Source organism: Mustela nivalis, assembly GCF_964662115.1.
Source record: "Mustela nivalis genome assembly, chromosome: 2".
Classification (NCBI taxonomy): domain Eukaryota; kingdom Metazoa; phylum Chordata; class Mammalia; order Carnivora; family Mustelidae; genus Mustela; species Mustela nivalis.
The window spans coordinates 10,491,857-10,504,535 of record NC_139021.1 but is presented as its reverse complement, the minus strand read 5'-3'; the positions used below and the strand labels follow the sequence as shown (position 1 = coordinate 10,504,535).

Here is a 12,679-nt window from a genome sequence, read left to right as displayed (position 1 = left end):
AAACACAAAATATCACATCAGGAGGGACACTTGCCTTTCCTCTAGGTAGGCGCACTGAATTCCTTTGGTTCAGGTATTTAAAGAGTTGTTGGCTTGGAGATGTTAACCAAGACCCTTTCTCTAACCAGGCACATGGCTGGTATGAGAGAAAGAGAACCACCAGAAATAACAGAAATTAAAATAGCTAGAAAGCCCACAGAAAAGATAATCTCTCACCGAGCAGAGTCCACACTTTCATGTGGTCTTTCCTTTAATGGTGGTGGAGAGACTGGGAGACCCAGGGCTTGCATTTTTTTAAATTTTGGCATTCCTTGTGGACAAAGAGCCAAACGTGCCAGGACCTCCTCCTTAAATTAGAAGATTGTTAGATCTTGCACAGATATGTTTTTTCCTCCATCGATCATTATATATCTATATGTTGATATAGATATATGTGCTTCATTCCTTTTAGGCAAAAAAATGCAAGCAGCGGCAGCCTCTCACCATTTCCCAGGGGTTAAACAGCAGGAGGTGGGGAAAGGCGTGGCCATCCTGGTTGGTCACAGGGACGCAGCAACAGCACTGGCTTGTGAAGATCCTCCAGGTGTGACACGGAGGTCTCTGTCTCCTGCTGTTTCAGCTGCAGGTAATAACACCAACTCGCTGGACTGAGCCAAATGTAATGCTTGCTCACAGCTCCAATTGAAGACAACTGCGCTGACAAACTAGTGGGAGTCGGAGCCCAAGGGATATGGGGACAGGGATGCTGATCTCCTCCAGGAGATTTCCTGGGGGAAAAGTCTAGGATAAGGTGCATTTGTAGAGTACAGAGAGCCTCTCTGTCCACGCTCACCTCGTCTGCTTTTCTTTGGCAGCCTCCCACTCTGGTCACACTTAGACCACAGACTAGACTGGGATCAGGTGATGGAGTCATGAAGTGGCAGCCTGTAGGAGCACCTGGGATGCCCTCTTGCCCGAACCCTTCATGTGTCCTTGAGCCTCAGAGACATGTGCTCAAGAGTCATCAGCTCGTCTACAGTGGGGTCAGATCCTGACTCCAGAGCCAGTAGTCAGGGCCTTTGAGCTCACAGAGAACTTCTAGCCCACTCCATTAAGAGTTCTTCCTCTGGCACTGTTAGACTCTTTATTTTAACTTTCATGTGGATATTTAATGCGACCTGAAGTTAAGGCCTCTAAGGAATTCCATAGTAGGGCTTCATCACTAGTAGAATTTACTGAAACCCATTCTCCAGCCCCAGGATAAAGGATGGAGTTGCATGTGCCAACATAAGAAAGTAAGGTACATGCTTGTAGGACACTGAAGCAGTTAATCTCAGCTCTGAATACCAAGGAGGCTATTGCAGAGAAAAAGATAGATGTTAGAGGGAGGAATGGCAGGCTGAGAGGTGAGGAGGTGAGCTGGAGCAGGAGAAGGAAGCAGGGACCAATGTTCCAGAAAATTGAACAGCAGGAACCATGCAGGGCCAGAGGACTTGAGACCCTGGGACTAAATGCTGTTACAACAGCATCTCAGAAGGCAAAGGCATCTGCATTGTCAGCCACACTGTGCACCCCCACTGGTTTCTTGGGCAGAAATTCTTCCCACATAGTTTGGAAAATGACAAGATTTAGTTCTCCATCTTGCAGGGGAGGAGGGAAAATATCCACGCTGCTGCTGTTCGGGGACGCACTTTCACCCTCTGGCTTTGAGATGCCAAGATGCTCCCCACCCACCCCCCAGCAACTGCCTGGAGCTGGGGTCAAACAGCTGGATGTGGAATTTGCTAAATATTGGCTCAGTGCCCTCATCATTGGGTATATATATATATTTTTCCCTCTCATTTTTATTTTTCTCACTTTTCCTTCCTGGAACGAAATTGATCCGACCTACTCTCCCAGTCCCTCAGCCCTTCACTGGCTCTCGAACCTCTGTGTTTCACAGAGAAGGGGAATTTCAAAACTACTTTTGGGACTGATTTATATAAATTACAACAGCAGCCACCAGTGCCATGTCAGCTCTCTGAGGTGACCACCACTTCATAACATAAAGGACTTTTGTTTTTTTCAACGAGAATGCTATACTCTCGGGAAAAAAAAAAACAACAAAACAAAACAGTCCTTTGCGTTGGATGCATTTAAATTAATGGATAACTGTGCATTTTTTTTATTATGTTGATCGGGACTCATGAACATATCACAAGAGATCAATTCTGGCCTATAAGCAGTCCTTTCAAAAACCAGAAATACATGTTGCTCCTTGGTTGCCTGTATCATTGGCCACTTCTGAAGGCAGAGACCAGTTGAGTCACCTGTCAGAGCTTTCCAACCCCCACAAAATTCTAACAGCTTTGTGCCTCCTTCAAATAAAAGAGGAGTGTGGAAGCACCTCTCTCGTTTTCATCATGGCTAGCAGATTATAGTTCAAAGCTGGGAATGAGCCCTTGTATCAACATGTCTGTGGTGCTGTGCTGGAGAATTCTTTTCTTCTCCAGACAATTATTTTTATTCTTTGCAGTTATACCCCTAGAATTTTATCGCAGCAGTCAGTGTTCAGTGGACCCTTTCTTGATTGTTCATTTTGTCAATGACATAGGACCATCATACCTGCTGTTTGACCAGCAATCTCTCTGGTACCCACCTCGCAGCTTCTGGGTGTATAGGCTCGCGGGAAGACCAGAATTAACTCAAGAAATCAAGCAAACTGGAATTAGGGAAGGAAACCATCTGCTTTCACTCACCCCTCATGCACCACTATAAAGCATGACTAGCTTTGGAGGTAACTGTGGTTTGAGATGATCTGGTATACCTCTCCTCCTCCATTAGTGATGACCACTAAGATTTGACCAAGTGGGATATGGTTGCCAACACCAAAAATCCATATGCTGATACTTCATGGGGATTCATTTGTAATAGTACTGGGGAAGTGAGTAATGGGTCTCATTTGCAGATTTAGAGTCATTATGGAACCAGTTGTTTTTAATAGAATATGCCTTTTTCTCTTTTTGAGATTGACAGCTGCAGTGGGAGCAAGATTAGGATCATATTAAAAAATAGCATAAGCTTTCAAATAGGATTCCAACTGCAATTGACCTCCTAAATGTCGAGATTGTTCTTTTATGTAAACAACTTAAGCAGTTGGCTAGGAATAGGAAAACAAATGGATGAAATGGAAGGAAATGGAAAATGCCTGAGAATAACACACACACACACACACACACACACACAATTGAATACATATATCTGAATATGTTTCAGCATATAACTGAAATTCATATTATGCTTATATACAACTGTAGGTGTGTAGTATTCTCATTTATTTACCTTAGCTGCTATTTCCAGATATTTGGGAGGTCCGAGTGGAGCAAGAATGTTGGGAAACATCAAAGATTGCTACTGGTCTGGCCTCTCATATCTGAGTCACTTCACAAAAAAGGCACTGCAACCCCGAGATTTAGCCTAGCTGAGATCCATACTCTCCTAGTGCATTTCAATGACTTCTTTACTCATAGTAACTTAGGACGGATCAAAGCCCAGATGAGAACCAAAGTCCCTTCTCCCAAGTTTCTGAACATAGGGTCTACCTGAGAATCTGGGGGTTTGGATGAAAGTCCCAGGTGTGTTTTTGTAGAGTGCATCATAATGGTGTGTGTGTGTGGGGGGTAAGCCATAGATCCTCTTACGCTCACAGTCATTTTGGTCCATGACTTTTCTTTGGGAATTGTCTTTTAAGACATACAGAGTGAAAATATATATATATATATTTTTCCTACTGTCCTCTTATTTCATGGATGGCCACAAACTTTGGTATTCCTTCATCAGGTTGTGGCAGCAAATACATCCTTCCCAGTAAGATTTCTGGCTGAGGTGTAAGCTCCAGAAACATCAAGTTGAGTCAGAAACATTGTAGTTCTTATGGATCACATACTTCAATTGCAAAACACCCTCTAAACCATCCTTGGAGATACTGCAAATCCAATGATGTAGTTGTGATGTAGTCGTGATGTTGGCACCTGGGGAGGTCATCACTAATTCTCCTAGTTAACTCCTGTCCAAAAAACTTGTTTAAGAACAAGTTTTTTGAATGAAGGAATGAAGGGAGGCTTCTTTACAAAATGGTTCTGCGGACCAATCTGTTTAGGAAATATGGATCCATTATGGTTCATTGTCATCGTAGCCACTAAGGACATGTTTTGTTGAGAGACTCATAGTATGCGTTACTGAACTGGAGGTAATGATAAGTTCTGCGGAAGTGCGATTTTAAAACTTTGCATTTTCCAAACTTAGAACACAAAATGCTTTTTGGCTCGAATCACCTCTACATGTTCCATGAAATATCATTTGGGAAACATTGGTCTAAAGTTCTTCCCTGTTTTTGTTCACATCACCTGGGGTCCTGCCTCTGATTACTAAGATTCTATTAACTTCTTTCCACATGTCCACCTTCTAGTGTATAGAATCAGACCTAATGCAAATGACATGTGACCTTGTGTTGGAGCCTAGACACCTGCCATAATATGACCTACCAAACAATTACTCAGCCCATTCTAGTTCATGCCTTTGAACATGGAGCATCTAAGCTGCATGCCCTACCACTGTTTTAAAATCCAATTAGACATCACCTTCTCCAGAAAACCTGCTTGAGCCTGCACTTATTCTCAGCACAGCGGTTACTGTGGTGTATGGGGGTTGCCTAGCTCTGTGTTTATCTGTTCCTCTAGGCTATGATCTCTTTGAGAGTCAGGCACTGTGTTTTATCTATAACTGAATCTTGAGCATCTGGAACATTTGGTAGGTTCTTAATAAGTACATGTGGAGTGAATGCATGCCTATGTGCATGAATGAGTGGTATAAGGTTGAGAGCCTATATAGGGCATCAATAAGGGCATTTTTTCCAAACTCTTGCTATCAAAAGTTCTGTTATATTTTTCTTATTCTCTCCCAAGTGGACTCCAATTGGGAAAGATTCTGTTTAGCAAACTGTATTTATTAAATGAAACATGGTTTCTTTTTCTACCATTCAATCAAATGCCTAGTGTTTGATGAGTAGGAGGTAAAAGTCATTAGGACATGGTTGAATATAATTCCAGCCAAGAGCATATCATTGAAATGCAGCCTTACGATGCTTGTTAACATGAGGTTGTTTCTTTCTTTCTTTCTTTCTTTTTTTTTTTTTAGATTTTATCTATCTATTTGACAGAGGCAGAGAGGCAGGCAGAGAGAGGAAGGGAAGCAAGTTCTCCGCTGAGCAGAAAGCCCAACACAAGGCTCGATCCCAGGACCCTGAGATCATGACCTGAGCTGAAGGCAGAGGCTTTAAACAACTGAGCCACCCAGGTGCCCCTCAACATGAGGATTTATCCAGGTTTTTGGAATTTAGAAAATGCACCACCCTCTTACTCTCTCGAAGTGCTGGCCACTGAGGCACCAGAGGTCACAGATGACCAAGACCAAAGCCTGGATTCACGTCAGCTTGAGTGTTTGCCACAGGACAGCCTCAAGTGGAGGTTGAAGTCATCATTGAGAGTGCCTCTGGGAGAGGGACATGGCAGTCCCGAGATTGAGCTGTAGGCGCTTGTGACTGGGGCCCTACAGTATGGGCCAGCTTGTTGCTGGGAAAGACCCAGAGACAATGCCGAGTCCAGCAGACTCAGCGCCTTCCCCTCTTATGCTGAGGGATTTTATCTTTTCCCAACACCTTACTTGCTTCCAGGCTCAGGCTGGAGCCTGCCCTCAGAAGCAAGTAAGGCCGAGGCTTCCTCAACCAACTCCTGTTTCACTCCTGCATTGCCTCCTTGGCAGCATCTCCCTGTGCTTGCCCTCGAGGTCTCTTCAGCTCTATGTCAGACTTGCCACCTGCACAGTTTGAGTTGTGCAAAAGGCAGAGGTTTCTGCCTCACTCAGTTCCAACCCCACTTCCTGGGTCAAACCAGCCAAATGTGAGAAGAAATGGCCAGGGACAAACACTAAGCCTGAATAAGAGCGCCCAGCTGCATGTATTAGGGCTATTTTTTTTTTCTGTGTTTATTAAAACCCTTGATCCCAACCCCAGAAAAGAAAGCACCTGCCTTTTTAAAAAAGTGACCTCCCAAGGTCACTTTTTTTTTTTTAAAGATTTTATTTATTTATTTGACAGACAGAGATCACAAGTAGGCAGAGAGGCAGGCAGAGAGAGGGGGGGAAGCAGGCTCCCCGCTGAGCAGAGAGCTCGATGTGGGGCTCGATGTGGGGCTCGATCCCAGGACCCTGGGATCATGACCTGAGCCAAAAGCAGAGGCTTTAACCCACTGAGCCACCCAGGCGCCCCTCCTAAGGTCACTTCTTAGAAAAGTCTGAGGTGATCTAATCCAGAATGATTTGCATTCAGGGCTTTGGGGGTAATGTTTGTTGTATTTGAAAGAGACACAACTTTCCCCCTTCAATCTAGAGATAAGGGAACAGAGATTTCCCTGGAATGTGGTACTTATTGTTTCCCTGGTAAGGAAGCTCTAAGTGGCATCTTGGTAAGTACTGAGTTGGGGGACCCTTGGGAAAATATCCCTATGGGGTTTCCTGGAACCCACTGCTAACACTTCTTCCTTCTTATAGGAACGTTAATGTTAGCAAACTGGGAATAGGAAATAAGTATTATAAATGTGAGTTGTTGATAAATGACTCATGTTTGGTGTTTTAAGAAGTCTATCTGTCTTAGTTTTTGTTCAGACTCTTTTCTGAACCATCCTCCCTAAGTGAGGTTATGCAGTGTTAGTCAAGATTGTTGTAAGTTTTCCCATCTGTACTGAGAGAAAATGAAAAATCACATTCAGATTACATGCCCCACAGTGATTTGGTTAGGGATAACAGTTCTCTTTTATATTTGGGATATTTATGTCACTATAATCTGTCCTCCAAACAAAGCCAACTAATGGCCAATGAGATATTCTTGCAGGAAAGGTCTATGTAGTATCACTATGGGGAAAGATTTCAGTAATTTTCATAGTCTCCTAGCTTCTGCTTGAAGAAATGAAATAACAAGGGGGCAGAATTCTGTTTGCTGAAATAATAGTCCAGAAGTTTCCAGTCAGACTGTGCTGAATTCCAGCAACCATATGGAACTTTGGTTCCTAAGCCTCAGCCATGAACACTCAGACATGGGTCTGGAGCCCAGAATCTGGACAATCATTGCTTTCCAGGTTTGGGCTGAACAGAAAGCTTGCGAACATTGTCCGGATTGTATATTTAACGAGGAACTAACATTGTATGAAATTCTTTCATTGTCCTTTGTCATTTTGTGTCCTGAAATCCATGATTCACAGACCTGTACCCCTGGGGATAAAAATATATGTTTATAAAAAATAAAAATTTAAAGAAAAAAAAAAGAGACTAAAACAATGATGTGGGAGGTCCCCCTCATTCTGGTAGATCCCACAAGAAGAATTTTTTAGCTACTTATAGGAAGCCCACAGCCTCACTCTTGACCTGTCGATGAATGTTGATAAACCAGATCATTAAGACAGTTTCTTCATTTGGGGGTTTAGGTCTTAGACATGCTAAGCTCTTTTCCCAGTAGGCTTTGTCTGACACTTAATGCTTTGCTTCTTGCCTCAGTTTATCTTACCAGAGGCTCATGGTCTTGGACACTTACTGGTTTTGGTCCTCTTTGGATGAGGTATGGGCAAATGGTCAGCTGTGGCTGAACTTCTAGACCAACCACAAATCCAGGTGACAGGGCAGAGCTTTCAGGATAAGGGTGCTCAAGGTCCACAGAGGGAATCACAGGCATCCCAGATTTTGTCCCCAGAGCTCAGAGCCAGGTTAACCAAGGATAAGCGATGTCTGACACAGATTCTGTCCTGCCTAAGAATCTTGTCTGGCTCTCATCAGCTGATCCTCTATTAAGCTAATTCAGGATTTCTTACTCTGATAATATCCTTTGAGTTTCTCAGATAGATGCTCATCTCAGGTTGGGAATGTGCTTGAGTCACTGAACTTGTGCCATTTTCAATCAAAAAGGTCCCTAAACTTACGTAGAACTGGCTGAAAGAGAACTTGGCACAACCGCTCAGATGGGGTCACTTTGAAGCCACATGATTTGAGGTAAGCGGCCAATTGAAGTTTAACTTTTAAAATATCACATCTGTTGTGATGTGTGGATTATATACATAAACCCCAACACTGACCTCATCTCAAGGTCAAGCTGGAATGAGTGAGAGGGTTGGGGTAAGTTCAGGGAGAGAGGCAGGATTCTTGCTCAGGACATGACTCATGAGTTGGGGAGACTCTGACACATTAATGGTTTTTGTATAGGGCCACAGGGCAGGTGTGGCTCAAAGGACTTGTAGCGCTGTAACAACTGGACCAAAATGTCAACTAGGTTGTGTCTGGAGAGGTAACTGCTACGCACTGACCAAATGACCTTTGGGGTTAGCAAGATGGATACACAAAGCTCAGGAAATGAATCAACAAATGTATCAGGACCTAAGTTACTCAATTTTGTGTGTGTGTGTGTGTACATTTAAGATGTAGATTTTTCAGAAATGTCAATGCCACAGGGGGAAAAAAAAATGAAAGTGTGTGTGGGTTGGGCATGTTTGTGGGGGGGAGTATGTATGTTTGGGTTTTTATAAATTTGAAGAGAATGGAAATATAAGCATTACCAAAATGTTTATCTTTAGTAAGGTTCTGAAGTAACTCTTTTCATGTAGGAATAGGAAATAAGTATTATAAATGCGAATTGCTGATAAATGACTCATGCTTGGTGTTTTAAAGTCTATCTATCTTAGTCTTTTTTTCAGTCCTTTCTGCAAAGGATTAAGTCTGGTTATTGATGTTTTCCTTAATTTGGCTCCAATGGTGCTACCATTACTGACCTTCAAGAACCCAGCCTCTCTTACAATTCTCATCAGGTATGGCAGGACAGAACCCAGAAAAGCAGCTACTCAGGTCATGCTATATCTTTGAGACTCCTCTTAAATTCTCTGCCATGCACTTTTCTGCTGGAATTGTCTCATTAATTTAGCTTTTCTGGCCCATTATTATTGCCAGTGATTGTTTTTGAGTTTATCACTCTGACATATGAAGTCCTGAGTGGATGTTACTCATATAATGTCTGCAAAGCCCTTATGTGTCATGGTGGGAGATCCTGTTGGGGAATAAAAGTGTCACAGAGTAGGAAAAATGCAACGGTACCTCCTAGAGGTTCCTCATGTGGAATTCACAACAGTAGTTTGGGACCTGGGGATATGAGAAAACCTTTTAAAAATTTCTGTCAATACCCAAGAAAGTACAAGGCAGGGCAATACCTTTATGACCCTAAGTGAAGTAAAAATAAGCACATGCATGAATAGCCAAGATGAGGCTGTCAAGGCCACCAGCAATGTTAAGTGTCTGCTCTGGGCTAGAATGAAATCCCTGGAGAATGGTAACCCTCGTCTTCCTGTGCAGAGCTGCAGCCATGGTGGTGGGCTATGTCACATGCTACCCCACTGCTGTAAAAAGTGGGTGTGCACACTCATTCAGGTCAAACACAGTTTTGTGTGGAAAGAAGAACCTTCATACATGCACATGCCTTGCACTGGGCAAAAATAGTAAAAAACATCCTTGGTGGCGAAAAGGAAAAAATCCGATGTAGCTCAATGAAGAAATTTTACACTGAAGAATCTTATCCCAGTCATTGGTCAAATTAGTGCCAAGGTCAATATAACTGAGATCCCAGTTTAAGCATATAAAGGAGTCAGGGGGAAAATATCCAGACTTTTGTTCTTTCTTGCAGTATGTATCTCCCTATATTTAAAATATCGTACACTAACCTTCTCCTATTTAAGATACCATGCGTTCATGGTTTCTAGTTCCTCAGACCACAGTTTTGTGACTCCGTGAACAATGAGTCAGTCCCTGGTGAAAGTCAAGTCCGGACAGTTTGTTTAGAAAAGTTTCATCTGGGTATTAAGCATTGGGGAAGCACAGGGTGTGTGTCGTATACTAACCAACACACATTTGCAGGCCTACAATCTTGCGGGAGCCACAAGCTCACCTCCACCTTTCTCTCTCCCACTTTAGGCTAGCTCTGGAACTTCAGAGGAAAGAAGGATAATTAGTCAAAGTTAATGGATTAAATTGCCTACTTAATTCACTCAACACTCCCCGAAGGCTTCAAATACACTTGCCTGTCTGAAAAGAGTGAAAAACCAGACCCCTCTAATGACTCTCCCTGGCTCAGCTCAGAGGCTATCTTCAGAGTCAGGGCTAAGAAGAGCCTGGGGAGATTCATTGTCAGAAAAAGCTATGTTACGGGAAGAGTGCAGATGCACTGCGGGGAAATGGACAAAGCCCTCCATGTTCTCTGCCCAAAAAGCCTGCAGATGTCCCATCCAGGGAACATCAAGATTTAATCTGATGTTAAAATGGTTAAAAATAAATTGCAGATGGGGAAAAATCTGCCTGTAATTTCCTGCATACAAGACTGAATATGAACAATTAGATATTTGGAAGGTTATCACAGAAGTAGTAAGGTCTGAGAACACACACACCTTCTTTCTCTTTAAAACCAATACCCAATATTTCAGGCATCTTGAGTGGGAATTTCAGATCAGAGTTATTGGGGGTGGGGGCTGGGGAGAAGAAGCAGGTGCTTCTTTTTGAGCAGCAGAAACCCAGGCTGAGATGGTGGACTTGCCATCACTCTCCTCCTGGGGTCTTGCTCCCTCACCCTTGGCCCATCTCCTACCTATCTGTGGATCTCAGCTTCATAGTCACTTCTTTAGGAAGATCTTCCCCAATTACCCTGGTTCATCTTTCTGTCCTTTTCTAATGCTGTCTTGCTATAAAGATAGCAAGTTCACACTGAGCTATGAATCTGGTGGCGATCCCAGGAACAATGAGGTCTTTGAAAGTCTGCATTTCCTTTCTCATCTATTTCCCCAACCCCAGCTCAGTGCCTGGCACCTGGCCTTTACTCAATGAGCAGCTGAATAATGCATGACTGAATGAGTGAACAAATGAACGTCTTGATGGGGAGTGACTTGGTTTCATCAGGTGAATGACAGAGGTAAGATGAAATTGAATTTAGAGAGTTCTTGTGGACATCGGTTTGCACAAAAAAGGCACTGCCCATTGAAAGCAGAAACTCAAGTGAAGAAACCAAACCCCAGGGGTCACTACTACTCAACAGAACACAATGACCATCTTGAAAGCAGGAAGGAAGAGGAAGTGTGAAGATGTTTGTAATGATGTTTAGCTCATATAACCAAAACTCAACTATTTGGAGTGCTGTGAGAGGGAGTAGATTGCATTGTCTAATTAGGTAAGATTTTACCTCAAATACCTTTTCAATTTTTTGCTTTCACTTGTTGCTGAGTTTGATATTGATGTTTTAAGACAGTTCATTGGATGATAATTATGTTAAACTATTCTCCTATATTAGGGTAATCTTAAACAATGGGAGTCCTCATTACTTCCTGGTGAATCATGTGTTTATTTGGAGGGTGGGATTCTGAAGTGTGGGTAATTTACTGGTACAGCCATGGACTCCCAGCATGCGTTGGGGACTGAGAAATGGAATGGACGAATGCCAGTGCTGAAAGGATGTGAAGGGACCCTTCAGGCAGACCTGCTCTGGCATAGTTGAAAACACTGGGAACTGGTGGTAAGCACTGGCTGACCAAGACCGTAAGGCAGTCAGTCGAGCAACTAGGGCTCCAACTTCATTCTCTGGAGTTTCCATTCAGGCCCTTCCCACTCTCATTTGGACAAATTTTGGGTCCTGCAGAGATCTTTCCCAGGATCTTGAGACTCACAACTTACAAGACTAACCAGGTTAGTATGAGGAAACTGTGATCCTCAGCATCAGGTCAACATGAGGATTTTGATCATCAGGGCAATCAGATGAGAATTCTTTCTTTTCTCCCTAGGGACACAGGGAGCAGGATCTAAGGAAAGTCCCAGCTGGGTTTGATGAAGACACAATAGCCCACTATGGTTTTTTTGTTCTGCTTCCTGCCCAGCCAGCTTCACTCCGTCCACATCTCCTTGTCTCCTGGGCTTAACATTCCCCATTGCAAGTGGGACTGCATCAAATGGTGGGTTGTCATTTTATCATGAGGTAGACATGGCAGCTGCCCAGCTTAGGCTTTGCCATGCAAACAGCGATCACATCAGGAGACTCATGGGATGAGATGCTACCTAGGTCATGAGGACAAGCTGGAGGAAAATCTGGTTATTTCCTGGAGTTTTCACAGAAAATTCCTAAATTTCAGTGACTACCCATCTTGAGAGGGTGTGTGTTCGCATGTACATGAGTACACGCTCGCACGTGCACGCACACACACACACACACACACACAGAGTTTTGAATCTGACTGACCCAGAAACAAAGTAGAAGGTAGACACCCAGCATCTATCCTCAGGCCATGAGAGGGGAGGCAGTTTGCCCTGAAATCAGACATAACTGGGTTCTAATTGCAGCCCTGCTATTACTGGTTACATGTCCTCTAGGGAATTAATTAATCTCTATGAATCACAATTTCCTCATTTGTAAAAGAGGCATAAACACTTACCCTGTAAGTTTGGTGCGGAAATTAAATGGAAAGGATAAGAACAACACTCCCAACATGGTACCCGACCCCAGACTCTTGATCTCTGTTAGCGTTAGCGATGCTGTGGATATTTAGCTATACCCCCGGCAATGAAGTGCATTCACGTTCTTCTTTGTCGTGTGAAATACCGA

General features: G+C 43.3%; 1 protein-coding gene across 4 annotated transcripts in view; it reads right to left on the bottom strand.

The window, feature by feature from the left end:
* Nucleotides 1-12,679, bottom strand: part of ADCY8 (adenylate cyclase 8) — a 217,735-nt gene that overhangs the window by 82,121 nt on the left and 122,935 nt on the right. The window lies entirely within an intron of this gene.